At 44.2% G+C, this 21,165-nt stretch overlaps 1 long non-coding RNA gene across 1 annotated transcript; it reads left to right on the forward strand.

Annotated features, from left to right (window-relative positions):
* Nucleotides 1-3,924: 3,924 nt before the first annotated feature.
* LOC144683225 (uncharacterized) lies at nt 3,925-19,841 on the forward strand. The gene is made up of 3 exons (XR_013577202.1): nt 3,925-3,995; nt 5,487-5,591; nt 19,660-19,841. It is a non-coding gene; the product is annotated as an uncharacterized LOC144683225 (long non-coding RNA).
* The last annotated feature ends 1,324 nt before the right edge of the window (nt 19,842-21,165 follow it).

Raw genomic sequence — 21,165 nt, forward strand, 5'->3', positions numbered from 1 at the left:
CCACAGATGACTCTTTGCAATGGCCTAGCAAGCCACCTGCTTCTTGGGCAATTAGGGATGGGCAACAAATGCTGCCCTTGCCACATTCCATCAAAGAGTAAAAAAAATCATTAATGGTAAATGTACCAGGAAAACTAATGGGATAAAGATTGACAAGTCCCCCTGGACCTGACGGCCGGCATCCTAGGGTCTTAAAGGAAGTGGATGCTTGGTTTAATCTTCCAATATTCCCTAGATTCTGTAAAGATCCCAGAAGATTGGAAAGCTGCAAATGTAACACCATTATTCAAGAAAAGAGGGAAACAGAAAGCAGGAAACTATAGGCCAGTTAGTCTAACATTGGTTGTTTGGAAAATGCTTGAATCCATTATTAAGGAGGTAGTTAGCAGGATAATTAGAAGATCATAAAACAATTAGGCAGAGTCAACATGGTTGTGAAAGGGAAATCATGTTAAGCAATCTGTTAGAGTCATCTGAGGATCTAACAAGCAGGGTGGATAAAGGGGAACCAGTAGATGTACTGCATTTAGGTTTCCAAAAGCCATTCGATAAACTGCTACACAAAAGTTTACTGGAGAGGATAAGAGCTCATGGTGTTGGGGATGATATAGTGGTTGAAGGATTGGCTAACTAATAGGAAACGGAGTCTGGATAAATGAGACATTTTCAGGATGGCAAACCAACTAGTGGTGTGCTGCAGGGATCAGTGCTGGGCCTCAGCTATTAATGATGACCTGTAACTTCTGTGGAATTGCAATCAGAGTTGGATTGCCATTCCGCTCACTTTACCTTACCTGGAAATGAAGCCACTCCTTTCCCGCCCAACCTTCCGACTTGATCGGGTACCGATCAAGCAGGCAGCTTTGTCCTGCATTGTAGTGAACTTCTTGAGTGTTGCTGGAGCTGCACTTATCCAGGCAAGTGAGGGTCATTTCATCACAGACCTGACTTGTGCCTTGTGGATGATGAACAGGTTTTGAGGAGTCGGGAGGTGAGTTACTTAGTGCAGAAGTCTCAGCCTCTGACTTGCTCCTGTAGTCTCAGTATTTAAAGGGTGATCCAATTAAGTTTCTGGTCAATGGTTTCCCCCAGGGTACTGATGATATGGGATTCAGTGATGGTAATGTTTTTAAATGTCATGGGGAGATGGTCAGATTCTCTTGTTCAAGATGGTTGTTGTCTGGCACTTGAGGCACGAATGTTATTTGCCCCTCATCAGTCCAAACCTGAATGTTGTCCCTGTCTAGCTGTGTGCAGCATGGACTGTTTCAGTAAAAGGGGACTTGCAAATGGTACTGAACATTATGCAATCATCAGCAAACATCCTCACTTCTGACATTCTGTTGGATGAAGGATATTGATGAAACAGCTGAAGATGGTAGGGTAGGACACTGCCCTCAGGATCTCCTGCATCAATGTCCTAGGGCTGCTATGATTGGCCTCCAACAACCACAACCTTCTTACTTTGTACCATGGCTCCAACCAGTGGAGACCTTTCCCCTTGATGCCTATTGACCTCAATTTTGCCCAGGACCCATGATGTCACACTCGGTTAAATACTCAGTCAAATCACTGTGGGTGTACCTTCATCACATGGACCGAGGAGTTTCAACAGTTTGAGATAGAAAGTTGCAACCCACACAACGTCTGTAATTTATACTTGATTATTACAACAGCAACTGACTTCGTTAACCAAGATATTTTTGTATTGTCCATGCAGAAGTACACTTTAGACCTTCTAAAATAAAAGCGATGGGGGAGAAGCCAATGTCAGGTAAACAATCAGCTCAACATCATTGGGTCTGCTAATTAAATGCAACTTTCAGATCTGCTGTGACTGAGCACAATTCTGGTTAAGCAGGGTGAGAAAAGAAAGGGACCCAAGAGAAGAATAGGTAAAGCAGAGAATGGGAGAACAACAAAGAGAGAAGAAGAGGCAAAGAGGGAAAAGAGAAGATGGAGAGGAAGAGAGGTATGGAAGGTGTGACTGGGAGAATAGAAACAGATAGATGGAGCAGAGGAAACAGACGGTGCAGAGAAACTGGGAAGACCATGGAATGGAGATCAGGGTAGATAGAGGGAAGCAGGCAGAAATATCTTAATGGGATTATATAAAGTTCCATTTTTTAAAGCTTGTATTTCCTTTTCAATAAGGAATAGATTCTCGTATTCTCAAGGTCTGTACTTTTGATAGCTGGGGGAGGTGTTGACGAGGAACTTGTGCCCTACTGCGTGATCCTGAATTTTTGCTTAGTAGTTATTGTTTTTTCCCTAGAGTTCAGTTCGCTGATTAGAGTAGAAGAGAGTAGTGTTTCACAGTCGAGACTCTATGTTCAGGATAGAGAGTGGTGGGAGCTCCAATGGAATTGTTTTTGGGATGAGGTTTAGTGGAAAGGAGCAGGTGGGGGCAAAAAAGAATGTTCTGTGATTAGGTGGAGAACAGGAGATGATTAAATGGTGTGGCAAAAGATGTCAATAGTGGGAGAAGCTATACAAATTAAAGATATACCTGTAACCAAGGGAATATGTAAATAAAAGATGCATCCAAGACCCATTGGACATGTAAATTGTTCCAACAGAAAAGCTGTTGACAGGAGAAAGGCAAATCAACTCCATTTTTTGGACTTAAAGAAGGACACTATGGCCTGAATTTTTCCCGCGTCAGGTGGGGGCTCGGCGGGAGCAGGCAGGGGTGGTCGCGGAGCCAACCGCTGCCCTCAATGGGCTCTGCAATGCCATTTTACGTGGGTAGGCCAATGAATATGCAAGCACTACCTGTGTGGACAGGGGGAGGAGGGAGAGTCGGGTCCAACACTCTTTTGCACATGTGCGCGAAAGAGCGCTTCAATCTCCTTGACACATGGAGCTGCCTCAAGGAGATTGAAGTGCTTTTGAAAAAAATTAATGTAATAAAAATTTAATGAAACATGTCCCCTCATGTGACTGTGTCACATGAGATGGGACATGTTTTTATTTTTCAAAAATTTTTAAAATTTAATTCGCAAAAGCTTTAGGAAACCTCATCCCGCTCGTGGATGAGGTTTCCTAAAAAACATAAAGGCCACATAAGGTTGGATGGGCAGTGTAAACTTGAAATTAATTACATCGTTAATGGCTTTAATAGGCCTATCAATTATCAGCGAGTGCACAGCCAACTCCGGTGCGCGCCCGCCAAACGAAACAATGTGAGACAGCGCAATGACGTCGGGACGCACGCCCAACATCATCGTGTGTCATTTTATGCGCTGGCATGTCTGGCCCGCCCATGCACGCCGACTGAAAAATCCTGGCCTATGTTGCACATGGCTGCATCTTTGTGGTATAGTAGCAGATTGCATTTTACCTGGTCTAATACTCCCGTTCTTATTGGACATTGCACATCCTCTGATCTTAACGTGAGCAAAGCCTCTGAAATACTGCTTACCTGTTACATATAAAAAGCAGTTTGGAATGCATCAGAAAATGAGACTGAGTGTGGAATGATGTGACCAATGTCATGCTACCTGCTGATGTGTGAGTGGCCTGCCATGTTCAGGAGAATTAAATTCACATGTTACTGATAACTGAGAGGCAAAAACTAAGACAGACTTTTAACCAACTGCTGAAAAGCCCAATCTAAGTGCCTATTTTGAAAGAATGCTAGATCATTTAGAAGGGTATGTATTTGAAAAGGAAGAATATAAAATCCTATGGTATTTAAATGACTAGTTATCTATATGATTGTTGCTGATCGAGGGAGTAATGATGGCCAAGGAATCGGGAGAACTCCAATACTTATTTACAAATAGTCCTCTTATGTCTGTCTGAGCAGGTAGATTGACCCTTGGTTTAACAGCTGGTCCAAAAAACATCATTGAATATATTGTTGTAACAAAAGTATTGAGTGGTGAATCTGCCCCTTAACATTTTGTAATGTTTAGAAGCACTTTTGCAAGACTCAGATGAGGAGAAGATAGAGGAGGTCTTCAACAACTTCCAGGAGGCAACAAAAGAAGGTTAGGATAATAATCATCTCCTCTTTCCATTACATGTAATTGAGAAACAAGGATGTAATACTGCTATCCTGAAAATCTACTGTACAACAGCTTTAACGGCTAGATTTAATCACTGTTCACTCAGCAGCCCATAAATTTCCTATCCATTTAAAATGTCCATTAAACGACTGGAAAACACTGACCACTATCTTTTGAAACTATTATTTTTTGTAACATTATTTTTTATTTCTAATTTGATAAATTAAATTTGATCAGACTCCTTTACGAACATATTAAAATGTTGGACTGGAAAAGACCAGCTGATACATTCAGCTTTCCAGTATAATTGTGATGTCTCATTGATAATAATGCAAACCACTCCTCACCCCACCCAGAGACATTGAATCTCCAGGGAGACATAAAAATCCAGGCAATTTAGGAAAAAAAATCTACAAAATTCCTCTCCCACTCCGTTAGGCAACTAAACTTAGTGAAGGAGATTACATTGATCGTGATTTGTATTGCAGGGCATGAAAATGTTTGATATAAAAACAGAAAATGCTGGAAATGCTCACCAGGTCGGGCAGCATCTGTGGAGTGAGAAACAGAGTTAACATTTCGGGTCAACGACCTTTCATCAAAACTGAGGAAAGATAGAGATGCAATAGATTTTGCGCAAGTGAAAGGGGGAGGTCTGTGATAGGGTGGAGGGCAGGAAAGATTAAAAGATAGGTTTCATGGTGTACGAAAGCCAAAGGGAGTGGTAATGGCTAAAATTAAGAAACAAAAAATGTGTCGCGATGAGGTTCATTTTAGTTCTGCGATGTTCAAGATCAGTTTTCTCTAATTGCAAAAGACTGTTAATAGCATCACATGAGATGATCTTAGGTATGATTCCATGATGCAGTAATCACAGCAAAGAGCTACATTTTCCTGAAACTGAGGCAGGCGGGGAAGAGGAGTAATATTTTTCTAATCTATCACCTCATTTAATGGATAGAAAATCATAAGTTATGTTCTGGTGATTTCCAGAAATATTCTGCCTGCGAACACTGCCATCCCATTTGAAGAAACGGACTGTGGAATCACTCTTCGTATTTTTATTTGCAAATAACCATGTCAGTAACATGTTGCCCTCGAACATGTTTCTGCACTGTTCTTCAAAATTGCCATGTTGCTAGAAGTGCCAAGGGCAGCCAATTTCATGGGACATCAAAATCGCTTGCAGTCCTTTTTGTGCTCCTTTAGCAGGGATCGGAAACTATTTGCTGGGAATCGCCATCACTGAAATAGTGGAGAGAGGTAGTTCAACCAAACGTGTTGAGGTTTCATGTGTTATCCTATGTGTAATTATCAATTACTGCAGTTTGTAGTGATTTTAAAATAACGTTTAAAGGCAATATTATTACAGTCGTATTCTGCGCTTAACAATGAAAGACAAAGAAATATTCCTACAATTAGGCATTTGTGATGAAGTTGCATGTCTCTTGGCATGCCAATTATTCATTGTAGATCAGCTGAAACATCATACGAAAAAGCGAAAAGGAAAAAGAATAATGAGGAGGAATGAACCTTCTGATGGTTTCAGAGATGGTGTTTGGCCACAAGCACAAAGAGGTGAGACTTCAATTCAATTTTGCCTATACTTTGATATTAAAGGTATAAAATAATGGAATAAATTACTATTGGGGGGTTTCTTCTGATCATCCGTGCTAACTTCAGTGGAATGTTCATGGAAAAGCATCTGGAATTTTTATTTTATTCATAAATGGGATGTGGGCATCGCTGGCTAGGTTAGCATTTATTGCCCATCCCTAATTGCCCTTGAGAAGGTGGTGGTGAGTTGCCTTCTTGAACCACTGCAGTTCATGTGGTGTAGGTACACGCGCAGTGCTGTTAGGGAGGGAGTGCCAGGATTTTGACCCAGCGACAGTGAAGGAACGGCGATATATTTCCAAGTCAGGATTGTGAGTGACTTGGAGGGGAACTTGCAGGTGGTGGTGTTCCCAATATCTACTGCTCTTGTCCTTCTTGATGATGGTGGTCGTGAGTTTGGAAGATGCTGCCTAAGGAGCCTTGGTGAATTTCTGCAGTGCATCTTGTAGGGTACACACTGCTGCCACTGTTCATCAGTGGTGGAGGGAGTGAATGTTTGTGGAAGGGGTGCAAATCAAGCAAGTTGCTTTGTCTTGGATGGTGTCAAGCTTCTTGAATGTTCTTGGTGCTACACTCATCCAGGCAATTGTTGGCACCATTTTCTGGGCTTCCTGCTGCTTTTCCAAGGTGTTACAGTGGACAATTGGCAGAAGGGGAGATAGACATTGCATTTCTATAGCACCTTTCAAGACCTGATAATGTTTCAAAGCGCTTTACAGCCAATTAAATACTTTTGAAGTATAGTCACTGTTGTAATGTAGGAATTATGGAAACGAAGTTGCATACAGCAGGTCTTACAGAGAGCAACGAAGAAATACCCAGATCATCTGTTTTAGTTCTTTGATCTCTATCTCAATGCTATTATTTTTCTCCCTTTGTCCAGTCTCTTCCCACCTATATCTGTGAATCTTCCGATATCTTCTACCGCTTTAACAGTTTCCAGTTTCCTGACTATAAGTATCTCCTTTTCAAAGTGCATGTTTAATCTCTTCGTACCTAGATCCCCCATCTGGATGGCCTGAGGGCTCCTCATTTCTTCCTTGAACAAAGACCCACCAATGTCCATCCACCACCATCTCCCTTCACCTGACTGAACTCACTCCTGCTTTGAAGAACTTCTTTATCACTTCTTCCAAATGAAATGTGTTGCTACAGGAGCTTGTATGGGTCCTAGCCACAATCTTCCTTTTTTGTGGAATATGTGGAGCATATTTTGTTCCAGTCCCACTCGGGCCCCGTACCTCACCTCTTCTAATACATTGATAACTAACAGTTTTGTTTTCTGTTTTCACCTTGAACTAGAAAACATCATCAACTTTGCTTCCAATTTCCATCCTTCCCTTGCCTTCATATGGACTATTTCCTCGACTTCTGTGTCTCCATTTCCTGGGATAGTGTAAAACCAATGCCCATTGTAAGCCAAACAATAAAAACGGAAAATGCTAGAAATTCTCAGCAGGTCTAGACAGCATCTGCGGAGAGAGAAATGGAATTAATGTTTCCGATCAATGACCTTTCATCAGAACTCACAGTACATCTTTCAGTTGAATATACTGTACGCCCTGCTCACAATGCAGTCTCCTCTACACTGGGGAAACCAAATGCAGATTGGGTGACCATTTTGTGAACACCTCCATTCAGTTTGCAAGTGTGACCCCAAACTTCCATCATCTGTTATCTTACTTGCCAAGCACACTGCCACACTGTCTTCTCTGTCCTCGGCCTCCTACAATGTTTCAACAAAGCTCAAAATAAGTTTCAGGAACAGCATCTCATCTTTTGATTGGACGCTTTACACCCTTCTGGACTCAACACAGGGATCATAACCTCTGCCCCAATTTTTTGGCATTTTTGGTTTTGCTTTTGAACAGTAACGATTGATAACGATTCTGCTTTCCCATTTATGCTTCCTATGGACACAACTTCTGTTTCTTTGCTTGTCTCATTATCACCGTCTTTTACCTTGCATCATTATTCTTTGGTCATCTAACCTGTCCTGTTTTCCAACCTATCACAGACGTTTCCCTTTTGCTCTATTTTTTCCTCCCCTCTTTCCCTGCCTCAATACTTATTTTTACATCTCCCTTTTTTTCCAGTTCTGGTCATCGAAATGTTAACTCTGTTTCTCTCTCCAAAGATGCTGCCAGACCTGCTGAGTATTTCTAGCATTTTCAGTTTTTATATGTCTTATGTGTTGGTTGTGGGATCAATATTGATACGAACAGCAGGGAAACTTCCCTGCTGTTCTTCAGATTGGTGCTGTGGGATCTTTTACAACCACCTGAGAAGGCAGACAGGGCATCGACTTTAATGTCTTAACAGAAAGATGGTACCTCCAACAGTGCAGCACTCCCTCATTACTATTACTGGATGTCAATAGCCATTAGCAGTATCATTGTCCATTGACAGAATATCACAATTGAATAAATTATTTTTATAATCAGTATTTAGCATATCCCTTTTCAGCTGAGACAGTTTTTTTTCATGAGAAATGGTAAATGGTTTCACTGTCGTAATGCAATAATTGTTCTCAATGGTTTGTCTTGTCACATGCAAGGTCTTATGTTGTTATTGCATGAAGGCTGTCCCAACTCCTTATGGCCTGGGAGCAACTGGCTTACATTCTTCTGAATAAGGGCCCAATCGTCTTCTCTACTTTCTTCCACAGGAACTCTGAATCAAGTATCTTCGTGATAAGGGTGTCTGCCAACACCAGAACTTCTGACTTGGGACTTGAAATGCCTGAGCTAAACTTTTGGTTTGAATACACTTATGGAATTTTATCTGTTACCTTACTTCTGACAGCACAGCCAGTGCTTTCAATCCTTAACAGCACTATGAGTGTACCTGCACCATATGATTCAAGAAGGTGGCTCGCCACCACCTTCTCAAGGACAATAAGTGCTGGCCTAGCCAGCGACGCCCACACCTTATGAAAGAATAAATAAAAACCCAGCTTCCAGGTCCCTACCACATCTTGGGTCATTTTGAAATGGAAATGAATTAATTCGCCTGGGGGCAGGTTCAACACCCAATCAGCAGCACCAAAAGTGGGCTGGAGATGGGGCAAAGTTACCAAAGGCCCTTTGAAAAGACAAGCAGCAACCATGACTGTGCCTTCTCATGTGGGGATGGCTGCCCAGGGAGAAGATTGGGACCAGACCGATGCTACCAGGAGCATACGGGCACGGCAGCCCCTAGATTTTATAATGCCTCCCTGGAGATCCTGACTGAGCTGGCAACTGAGACGCAGCGGAATTTTTTTCTCAGACTCTGGCCAAAGATGCATCGCCATCACCCCGCACGCCCCTCCTCTCCCCCACCTCCCCCCCCACCCCCTCCCTGCCAACCTCCCACCCAGGAGACCAAAAGGGCCTAGCTGTAGGGGGCAGAGGAGGTCAGCAGTCATTATGTTACCAGGAGGTCCTGGGTCTAGTGCTGCAAGTGCTTCAATTACCTCATAAGATCTGGGAAAGTAAGTGTCAAGCGGCACACAGGTGACAAGCCCCTAACTCTATATACATTGTCAGAGTGAGTGCCCAGTCCCATCACTGAGATGTCAGCCACCCTCATGTATGGAGCGAAAAGGCGATGGAAGCACTACTAAGGAGCAAACAGCTTATGTCAGTGTCATATTGTGAGGGTATTCAGGCATCGTTCTCCCATCATCCTGAGGGAGAAGTGCATGCACAATAATTGGGAGCTAGAGTCGACAGGAGGTGAAATTCCAGGCTTGTACCAGCTCCTGGTCAGAGAAGAGGAAACGTTGAACATTGTTTAGATGCCATTAACGCTGGTGAGGCTGAAAGCCGTGAAGAGTAGGGTCATTTGATAGCTCTAACCTGGAGGAAACTCCTGCTTGTGACTGCTGTCATCTCTGGACTTGGTTATGCCAATGAGTTCTAGTCAGCACTTTCTGCTTCTTCTTTCTCCTACAGTGCCTGGAGAATGGGTTGCACAGTGGGAGCCAGCGCAAAGGTTGCCAGCCTGCTCGGCTGGGGGAGACTGCACAGAGCCAGGATCATCACATCCTATTCTCACACCATTTACCAGCGCAGACACACCTATCTCAGTGGGGTCGCAATGCACATTAGAATGGAGAAGACAGAGTGAGCATAACATCATTAGTGAGCAGGAGGAAAGGATGAGGCAGAGTCAGCTGTGGGCAGTGCCCCTCGGAGGACAGAGGACAGACACAGCCATACTCCGCAGGGCGATGATGCTTGAGTGTCACAGACAAGGAGGGTCTTTCTGGAGCATCAGGCACAGAAGATTTTCCAGTTGCCGGAGATCCCTGAGGAATTGTGGAGCCATAGGCCAACAATGGAAAAGTCCTTGCAGCGCATGTGCTCCGTCATAGCTCAGGGATTTGATTGCATGTGCTCCTCCATTGAGAGAGTGGCCACCCTTTTGCAGAGCCATATGCAGCACCATTCTGAGTGAGTGCAGGAGCAGGAGGACAGAAAGAGTCAGATTCTCTTTAGAATGAAAATGCTCAGTGTTGCTGATGGCCAGAGATGCTTGGATTGGAAGCCAATTGCAGCATAGCCGGTGGCCTCCTCCAGCTTGCAAGGACATCATGAAAGGGCTGAGGCAGTCAAAGATGCTGAGGGACCACCCCTCGGGGGCAGTGGCATCATCCCTTATCCCCTCGGACCCTCCAACTCAGGAGCCATCCTTGCGCAAGGCCCTGTGGCAGAGGCTGGCCCTGCAATGATGCAGGCACAGCAGCCTGTGGAGGAGCCCCCACAAAGGATGGGAACCATGGGCATCCCAGCAGAGAGATGATTCAGACTGCTCCCACCTCATCCTCAGTCACAGAGGAAGCATTGCTTTAGAGTGGGCAGAAGCACAAGGCACTACATCATTAGCTGCACTTAATGGGTCACCCTGGTGAAGTTTTCTCTGTGTTTCATATGAGTTATGTATTCATGATACCGTTCAGATTTCTGTGTCCATAGATTTGATGGGGACTGAGAAGAAGGCTAAGCTGGATCCTGGGTTGGGGGGCCATGGCGTTGTTGCGGGTAAGGTGACATGACGTTGGCAGCGGAGACCCCATGCTCCATGTCGCTGGGTGCCAGTGGGATTATCCAGATGTGTGCGCTGGCTGGAAAACCTGTCTTGGCGGTTCAAGTGCAGATTGGGAGATATCTGACATAGGCCTGGGAGCCACTCAGGTGGCTCAGATTGACGAATCAGCTCGGCCTTTGCGGCCATGCCAGCCTGCCAATAGCCAATAGCTGTGAGGCCTGAGATGGTCAGCAATCTCTCTGCAATGTGTGGGTGACAGGCTCCTCTGGAACCTCCCGCCGCTTCATCCTCCTCTTCTTTCTGTTCTTCCTCCTCCCTGTCATCCTCTGAGGAAGATTGGGTTGCATCATTCAGCTCCAGGCCTCTTTGTATAGTCACATGTGGGCGACAATAGGGGACACCCCAGCTGGCTTGTGCTACAGGGCACCACCTAACTGGGTCAAAGCAACAGAAGTGCATCTTCAAGGTGCCAACGGTCTGTTCAGTGCAGATACGTGTTAAGAGATGGCTCTGGTCATCGTGCCTCTCCGCTTATGTCCCTGGGTCCCAGACGGGCGATAACCCTCATACATCATGGAATCTGGATGTTGACCTGAAGAGGGACCAGGGACTTTCACAGGATGAAGACATCATGGCAGCTGACCATGAACTGAGCACAGACCTGCAAGATGTGCTTCCTGTAGTCACAGGCAAGTTGCACGTTCAATGAGTAGAAAAGCCTTTTCAGGTCAGGAATCTGATTGGCTGGTCTGTCAGTGCCCTGATGCCTATGTGGGTACAATTGATGACTCCCTGCATCTCAGGGAATCCATCGATGGTGGCAAACCCCAATGCCCTCCATGTATCTGGAATGGAGCATCTGTCACTAGCCTGATGGCGTGATGAGCTGCCAACTGCGAGATATTACCCAGGTACCCAGCTAACCCCTGGATCAACCCTGATGCAAAGAAGTACAGGGCGACGCTAACTTTGACAGCTACGGATTGGGGATTGCCATGGGGTCCACAAGGCATCAGGTCAGTGTGCACCATAGAGCAAATCTCCAAGACCATCTGCCTGGATTGATGCAGCCTCCTCCAGCACTGGCACTTTGTCATGTGCAGGTAGCTGACTCTTGGGCGGTTCACCTCATATTGTGGGTAGCACCTTTCCCTCGCTGTGCTCCTCGAGCCTCTTCCTGTACAGGAGGATGCCTCTGCTGAAGCTCGTCCTCGCTATTTCACCCAGTCAGAGTAGCCTATTTCCATCTCCAGTTGCTGAGCTGCTAGTGGTTTGTTCAGCAGGGCATTCTCTGCTAACCTCTACTGTGAAGCCAGCAGTGACACCTGTCTGAGGACTCCAACCTCTCTGTAGTGAGAAATATAAGCCTCTTAGAACCAACAATGGCAACTCTGTGTCACTGGTTGAGCAGCTGCATGGTTGTCCTTTTTTCATATGAGCTGGCCAGTGCTTCCATTAGCCTTGATGACTCCCCAGTGTGTACAGGCCAGCTTCACCCTAATGTGTCCCAAACACTGTTCCTTCCCCATGCTTGCTGATTTGAAAATCCCAAACTGGCCCAGTGAAGCCTTTTAATTGGCTCCACAAGTAGATTAGCAAGCTCTTAATTGGAGGTATGGCGGATTGCAGCCACCCCCTCATCCCACCCTCCCAATGAAAATTGCAATGCATCTGGAGGCAGCGGGATCCAGTGCTCTCCTCCAAGAATGTAGTTTTCAAATCACCCTCATACCTGCTCCCAACCCTGCTGGCAACTGAAAATCCAGCCCCACAAGTTCAGAGGTCACAGTGTGTTGCCACAGCTCAAATTTGACAAATGTTCACTTTTGGTGCCTATTAATACCAATACCTGATGTTATTCAGAGATGAATGCATGTGGAAGCTTGAAATTGCCAATAAGCACCTTGACTACTGAAAATTTTTGCAGCAGTGGAATTAGTTTCAATTACTTAGATTGTGGTGCTCTTGCAGCGTCAGCGTTGAGTGAATCATTACCTGTTCTCATTTGAAGCAGAACCTTTCCTTCAACAATAGCACTAAACATTACTATAGAATGTCTAACCCAACAAGCCTCACAGAGGCAAACACAGACATAGAGCACTGGGAAAAGAAAATTTAAGGAACGGACTGAAGGCACAAGATTTGTAGAGGCTACTGATGGCGGTGTGTGTGAGAGGTAGTAAAGGCATGGAAAATTCATAAAACTACATAGAATGTACAGCACTACAGGCTGTTCAGTCACAGAATCACAGGGCAGAATTTTACGGCTCTGTTTTGGCGGGGACGGGGCCGTAAAATGCGGCGGGCCGTTATAAACCTCATTGACGACAACGGGAACGTAAAATCCCGCTGTTGTAAAATTCTGCCCACAGAATCACACAGTGCAGAAAAGGCCCTTCAGCCCATCGGGTCTGCAACGACACGTGAGAAACACCTGACCTACCTACCTAATCCCATTTACCAGCACTTGGCCCATGGCCTCCTCCCATCCCCCTTCACCTATCCCTCTCAGCATATCCTTCTATTCTTTTCTCACCCCTGTGCTTATATAGGCATCTACACCTCGACTACTCCATGTGGTAACGAGCTCCACATTCTAGCTACTCTTTAGATAAACAAATTTCTCCTGAATTTCCTATTTGATTTAATAGTGACTATCGTATATCTATGACCCTTACTTTGGGTACCATCCACAAGTGAAAACATCTTTACATCTACCCTGTCAAATGCTTTCATAACCTTGAAGACTTCTATCAGTTCACCTCTAAGCCTTCTCTTAAGGGACCCCCAGCCTGTTCTATTTTTCCCAATAGGTATAGCACCTCAGTTCTGGAATTGCATGTGGCTCCATAGCAAATTTTATTTGATAACATGGGAACAGGAGGAGGCCATTTAGCCTGTTGAGTCTGTTCTGCCATTGAATGAGATCAAAGCTGATTTGTGACCTAACTTCCTAAACCTGCCTTAGTCATGTATTCCTTAATACCTTTGACTAACAAAAATATATCAATCTCAGATTTAAAATTCACAATTGATCTTGCCATCTGCAGAAAAAGAGCTCCAAATTTCTATCACTCTTTGCATGAAGAAGTGTTTTCTAATATCACTTGTAAAAAGTCTGGCTCTAATTTTTCAGCCAAGTCCTCTCATCCTTGACTCCCCAACAGCTGAAAATAGTTCTCTCTATCTAACCTCTCTGTTGGCTCAGTTCATAGCACCCTCGCCTTTGAATCAGAGGGTTGTGGGTTCATGTCCCACTCCCGGAAACCAAGAACTGTGATTGTACTCGAAAGAGTTGCAATCTGTGACTGTTGATAACTCGAAAGAGTTTAATATGGTGAAAACCTGAATCAAATTGGCCCTTAACCATTTAAATTCTAGGGAATATAACCCCAGTTTGTTTATTTTTTCCTTATAGATTAACCCTTGGAGCCTAAATATAATTCTAGTAAACCTATGCTGCACTCCATCTGAGGCCAATATAAGTATAAGAAAAGGGGCAGGAATAGACCATACAGCCTCTTGAACTTGCTCCACCATTCAATATGATCATGGCAGATCTTTGGCCTCAACTCCACTTTCCCACCCTTTCCCCATATCCCTCAATTCCCTGTGAGACCAAAAATCTGAATGATACAGCATCCATAACACTCTGGGGTAGAGAATGCCAATGATTCACAACCCTTTGAGTAAAAAAGTTTCTCCTCACCCTAGTCTTAAATGACTGGTCCATTATACTCTGTGCAGTCGTGTTCTAGATTCCCAGCCAGGGCAAACAACCTCTCAGCATCTTTCGTTGAATCTTTCCTAAAGGTATGGTGCCCTAAACTGTTTGCAGTATTCAGGGTGTGGTCTATCTAGGATTTAATATAGCTGAAATAGAAACAGAAAGTTCTGGAAATACTTAGCAGGTCTGGCAGCATCTGTGGAGAAACAGAATTAATGTCCAGAATTTTACCTTGATCATGCAGGCACGCACCCAACCCGGAATCATGCGAAATCGTGTGAGAAGACGTCGGGTGCGCGTTCCGACGTCATCATGCTCACGCACAACATTACGGTTGGCGGGTGCGCAAGCAGGAGTTGGAAGTGCGGTCACTGGAAGCGCGGTCGCTGACAATTAAGCAGGCAATTAAGCCCATTAAGGAGCCACTTGTCAGTGATTTTATGTAGCCCGTCCACTTTTACATTTGGCGGACAGGCCAAATGGCTGGTCGACCTTCACGTTTTCACTACAAACTATATCCAGGGCGGGACGAAATGTCCGGGGTTAAATAAAATAAGAGAAGACGCTTGAGGGATGATCTGCTATGTGGTCTGCTGTCAGGTGCTCAAACTTGCAGTATTGTCATAGTCTGCAACAGAGATCAATAAAGAGATCATTTCATTTTTAAATTACTGCAGCTCCCTGAGTCAGCTCCACAGCAGCCGTCAGCCTTCAGGGAGCACCAGCCCACACCCTCCCTTCTCTCGGCATTCGACCTCTCCCCGCAGCCCCCCACCAGCGCTGAGCCTTTCTCAGCATGCGTTTCACTCTGGCTGCCAGTTAATTGGCCAGCCAGTGTGAAATTGCGGCCAGGAGCGCGTCCTCTTCCGGACCCACCAGTCGCCCACGCCCGACTAGTGTAAGATTCAGGCCAGTGTTTCAAGTCGAATATGACTCTTCTTCAGAATTTCAGATTTAGTTTTGAAGAGTTATATTCAACTTGAAACTTTAGCTCTGTTTCTCTCTCCACAGTTGCCGCCAGACCTGCTGAGCACTTTCAGCACTTTGATTTTATTTCAGATTTCTGGAATTCACAGTATTTTGCTTTCACTTTATATTTCTGAAGTATAACCTCGACAGCTTTGTTTCCTAGTCCTCTAGATATAAAGGCCAGCATTCCATTAGCCTTTTTGATTATTTTCTGTGGCAGTTTTATTTTAATGATCCATGTATCTGGACCCCCAAGTCCATTTGTCACAGTTTGCTCCTGTTAAGTGTCTTGGGACAAGATTCTATGTGAAAGGTGCTATATAAATACAGCTGTTGATTTCTTTAAAAAAATTAATTTGTCCTCTGGTTTGTTCAGCCTGAGCCATGCTCCATCCAAGCTGCCCTGCTATTGGATGCACAGGTTCACTGTCTCACTGGGATCTTCCCTTAAGTGAATGGTAACTGGATTCCATTAATGGGCAGTGAGAGCAATTACCATGTGCATTGAACATGCCGGTCATTTGAGGCCACAATGCTCTTGTTTCAGAGATCCACAATCTTTAAGTAGAAATTTTCCTGTGATCTTGCACAGATTTTAACCAGTAGCTTCAATTTGTCATAATTATCGCCCCCTGGTGTCTGGTCACTGGTGTCTAAGCTGACGTACAAAAATGATTGGGATTGTTTCCAAAAACAGATGGAGTTGGTAAGATCTAGCAATACTTGGGGAATTCAGGTTGCATATTTATTGGCTCATGCTCCAAATTCTTAGATGCCATTGGAAATCTATCATGCTGGATGTTATCCCCATTCCAACCCATTATGATTTTAAATACAGGGATGTGCGTAGCTGCTGAATTTATCTGCTGGGGTCTAAGCTGCTCTGTGTGACATTCTACCAAAGCCATTGCATAGGATATTTTCACTGGAAAACCCTTGGGGCAAAATATTTTACCTCGGCGGGCAGGCGTGTGCCTGACCCACTCGAGCGAAAAATGACTTGCATTGATGTTGGGCAAACGTCCTGACGTCAATGCACAGTCGCACAACATTTCGGTCAGCGGGTGTGCGCTTGAGTCGGCAGCATGCCTGCTGACAATTTAAAGGCCTGTTAAGGCCATTAACCAGGTTACTAAAATAAATTTTTTGCCTGACCATCCAACCTTACGGTTAGCGGGCAGGCGAAAAAGCCAAGCAGTCTTTGCACTTTTTAGGAAACCTCATCCACGGGCGGGATGAGGTTCCCTAAAGCAAATAAAAACAAAATGAAAATTTTAAAATTTAATAACATGTCCCTGCTCATGTGACAGAGTCACATGAGGGGACATGTTTCATTACATTTTTCATTTCTTTGTTTTTTTTTTAAACTCTTCATCTCCCTGAGGCAGCTCCGTGCCTCAGAAAGATTATCAAGCACGCACTCGCGCACACGCGCCAAGTTTCCACTCACCCCGCCCGCACTCGTGCTGCTCACACTCCCATTCCCCACCCCACCCAACCCACACAGGCAGCGCTCTGCTGGGGGCCCGTTTCCCAACCGCTCCCGGGCATGCCGATTGCACAAGCCCCATGAGTGAAAAATTCAGGCCACAGTGTATGTTGTGAAGAACAGTGTATGTTGTGAAGAACAGTGTATGTTGTGAACGCACTGGTATTTTTTCCAGCAAGATATGGGCCCGTTAATGTCCAGGAAGTAATTGACGTTCCATTACACCTCACAGTCTTCACCTGCAGGTAGTCCTTCATTCACCTCACTTCATTCACTTATACATTACGAACAGAATTTTACGGCAGTAGGATTGGCCCGACAGCTTGAAATCGCCTTCCAGCCTTGATCACGGGCGGCGGTCGGCTTCCTAACTGCCCCTGCCAAGACCGCCCGACAAGAGCAAAATTCTGCCCTTGATCACAATCTGTCACTGGAATGGATCTTGGTCCCTTTGGCAATTGGTCAATAACTGTAAGTCAAAAACAACGTTTGCCTCACATGAACCATGCTCACTACTGCATCACAAGCTGCAGCAGGATTTTCTCTGTGTTCTCATTAAAGGACAAAAAGAAAAACTGTATGAGCCACAGGCTTGTCACATGGAGCCCAAGACCACATTTCCAACATCTACCTCCAATGCATGAAGCTCTGCTCCTGAAGCAAAAACATTTTCCCTTTGATACAGATGCAAAATATTTTTTTTAATGACATTTCCTATTGATTTTTATGACATTGGGAAGGGAGAAATGTTGGAGCCAGGGATTAATGGTCAACAGAAGGAATAAAGAAAACAAATGCTTGGAAGCAGTCAGCAGTTCAGGCTGCATCTTTGATAGGGGAACAGTACTAACCTAACCTTTCAGGTCGATAAACTTTCATCAGAACTGGAAACACCTGTATTTTTAACTTACCTGAGTTAAGTCTAATTGTCTCTAAGAGGAATTGCATCTCATTGATCTCCAAACCTCCTAATGGCAATTAGACTTTCTGGTTTTAAGTGGACACCTGTACCTCAGCAGCAGAACAATACACTGTGTTCTACATTGTATAATTCTGCTCATGAAATCCCCTATCCTCTGACCTGCTATGAACAGTACCATGAGAGACTTGCCAGTTTTCTGCATTTTTTTTGTGAAATGTGTGATCATTGTTTACCTCAGCTAAGAAATAGATATTTTAACAATGTAGATAAATATCTTTACAGCAGAAAGGGAGCTTTAATAGAGGTGTTCAAAATCATGAACAGGAAATAAGGAGAAACAATTTCCACTGGTAGAAGAGTGGTAACCACAGGGCACAGACTTAAAGGAATTGGCAAAAGAACCAGAGGAGCAACATGAGGAGCAAAGTCGGTTTTTTATACAATGAGTTATTATAATCTAGAATGCACTGTCTGAAACATAGAAACTAGGAGCAGGAGTAGGCCTTTCAGCCCTTTGAGCCTGCTCCACTATTCAGTATGATCATGGGTGATCCTCTATCTCAACACCATATTCCTGCTTTCTCTCCATACGCCTTGATGCCCCTAATATCCAAAAATGTATCAATTTCTTTCTTGGATATACTCAGTGATCCAGCCTCCACAGCCTTCTGTGGTAGAGAATTCCATAGGCTGACCACCCTCTGAGTGAAGAAATTTTTCCTCATCTCAGTCCTAAATGGCCTGCCCCATATTCCGAGACTGTGGCCCCTGGTTCTAGACTCCCCAACCAGGGGAAACATCCTCCCTGCATCCAGTCTGTCTGGTCATGTTAGAATTTTATACATTTCAATCAGATCCCCTCTGATTCTTCTAAACTCTAGTGAATAGAGGCCCAGTCGAACCAATCTCTCCTCATACGACAGTCCTACCATCCCCGGTATCAGCCTAGTAAACCTTCACTGCACTCTCTCTATGGCAAGAATATCCTTTCTTAGGTAGGGTGACCAAAACTGCATGCAATACTCCAGGTGTGGTCTCACCAAGACCCTGTCTAACTGCAGTAAGACATCCCTACTTCTGAACTCAAATCCTCTTGCAATGAAGGCCAACATACCATTTGCCTTCCTAATTGTTTGCTGCACCTGCCTATTTACTTTCATTGACTGGTGTACAAGGACACCCAGATCCCTTTGTACATCCACACTTCCAAATATATCACCATTTAAATAATATGCCTTTCCGTTTTTCACACCGAAGCGTATAACTTCACAATTATCCACATTATACTGCATCTGCCGTATGTTTGCCCACACACACAACTTGTCTAAATCGCCCTCAAGCCTCCTTGCATCCTCTTACAACCCCACCCAGTTATGTGTCATCAGCAAACTTGGAAATATTGCATTTGGTTCCCTCATCCAAGTCATTTATATATGAAAGGGCAGGGGAAACAGGATCATTAGAAACTTTAGAAAAGGACTTGGACAAATACCTGAAAAGGAGAAATATGTAGGATTATGGAGAAAGACCAGGGCAATGGGACTAATATTGTAGCTTTTTCAAAGATGTGCGCCTCCTCTTCTGCTATATGATTAATGTGGGATGCACCACACATGTCAGATGCCACCTATCATGCTATCGGCATCTATGTCTAGATTCTTTTGAAATTGTGATGTTATGAAAGTTTTGTTCAAAAAAAATTAGACTGTTACAAAATGTTTTATCTTCTATTTTTTTCCTCTGGCACAAACAGAGCAAGACTGGGCAAACTATAACCTAACCAGCTGGAAAGACCAAGGGCATTTTGCTGCTTCCATGCGTACTCACACTTATATTCTGTAGAAAAGTCATAAATCTTAAGTATTGATGTCCCAAATATACATTACAGGTCGAAGGGATAACATTTTGGAACCTACAAGGAGAAGCCTTTCTGACTATGACGATGATGACCAACAGCCCATAGGGGACAACATTTCAGATGATGATGGTGATGGTGATGATGATGATGATGATGATGATATTGTTGAGGAAAGACTGGACGAGTTGGAAGCGAACATAGTGCCCGGTTAGAAAAAATAGTAATCTATTAATCTCTTAGTTGATTGTTTAAATGTTCGTGAGAAAATAAGATATGAAATAGGTTCTCTCAAGAGCAGTTTAGGAACTGTGCAGCTGAGATGAGATAAAAGTAACTATGGAGTGTAGTAACTGTAGGGATAGCAGAAAGATGGGGATGAAATAGAGTCCACGGGCACGGTTTACAGGATACTATGACTGTTGCTGCTCAGGAACATGTGTACCAGTTCCTGAATGAGTTGACTTCTCCCCTTAATGTGAGTTCAACTAATTAGACTGAGTAAGCCCACAGCCAATGTGTTGCTCAGGCTGAGCTGGAACAGTGCCATATCCGTGGTAGTGGGACTTTGTGCTCTGGCGAATAGTTATAAGCTGCTGTAGCCTCAGAGGAAAATCCCTGAGGGCTGTGTGGCAAAAGGAAGAAGGCATCCAAGAGAAATCGGTCTTCTGGCTTAGCAGTTCAGTGGCAGGTAAATTCCGCGGTCCTGTCGTTCAAACAACTGTCCTTTGCTATGCTTATTTGTAATGGGTTCTGTATCACTGGAGAATTTCTCAGGAATTCCAGCCACACTATGGGGACTAGGTCTCACTTCAAGGAAACACCAATCGGGCTCTTTATGGTGTCTTGGCACAGACAGCACTTTATAACCACTTTATTCAACACCAAGTGTATGAGACAAAGAATAAACCACACCCCACAAGGCTGACAGCATGTTTTGTATTGACAGCTCATAATTCATCCTATCTTTTTGCAAGTTTGTCATTTTTTTCATAGCTTCAAGATTACTTTTAGCATGCGTTGCTTTTCACTTTTTTTCTCCCACAAGGTAAAATTTCAACACATGTGCCCTGTTACAATACACAATTCAAATCTCCTCCCTCTGAGTATAACTGAGTCCCGGCTCAATCCTTCTCTGTTCTCTGCCCAGTCTAAATCTTTTTTCCTCTGCCAGCATGATTGTACACCTAGGGTGGACCACAACTGGAATACTGAGTCAGTTCTGGGAACCACAGCAAAGGAGGGATATATTGGCCTTGGAGGGGGTGCAGTGTAGATTCACCAGAATAATACTGGTTCTGAAGAGGTTAAATTATGAGGACAGTTTCATAGACTAGGCTTGTATTCCCTTGAATATAGATGACTAAGAGGTAAACTAATTGAGGAGTTGAAGAAAATTAAAGGATTTGAAAGGATAGACAGAGAGAAACTATTTCCTCTGACAGGGAGACTCCAGAACACGGGAATATATCATTAAAATTAAAGCTAGGCCATTCAAGGGTAACATCAGGAAGCACTTCTTCACACAAAGGGTAGTGG

This window comes from Cetorhinus maximus, chromosome 8, assembly GCF_964194155.1.
Source record: "Cetorhinus maximus chromosome 8, sCetMax3.hap1.1, whole genome shotgun sequence".
Lineage (NCBI taxonomy): Eukaryota > Metazoa > Chordata > Chondrichthyes > Lamniformes > Cetorhinidae > Cetorhinus > Cetorhinus maximus.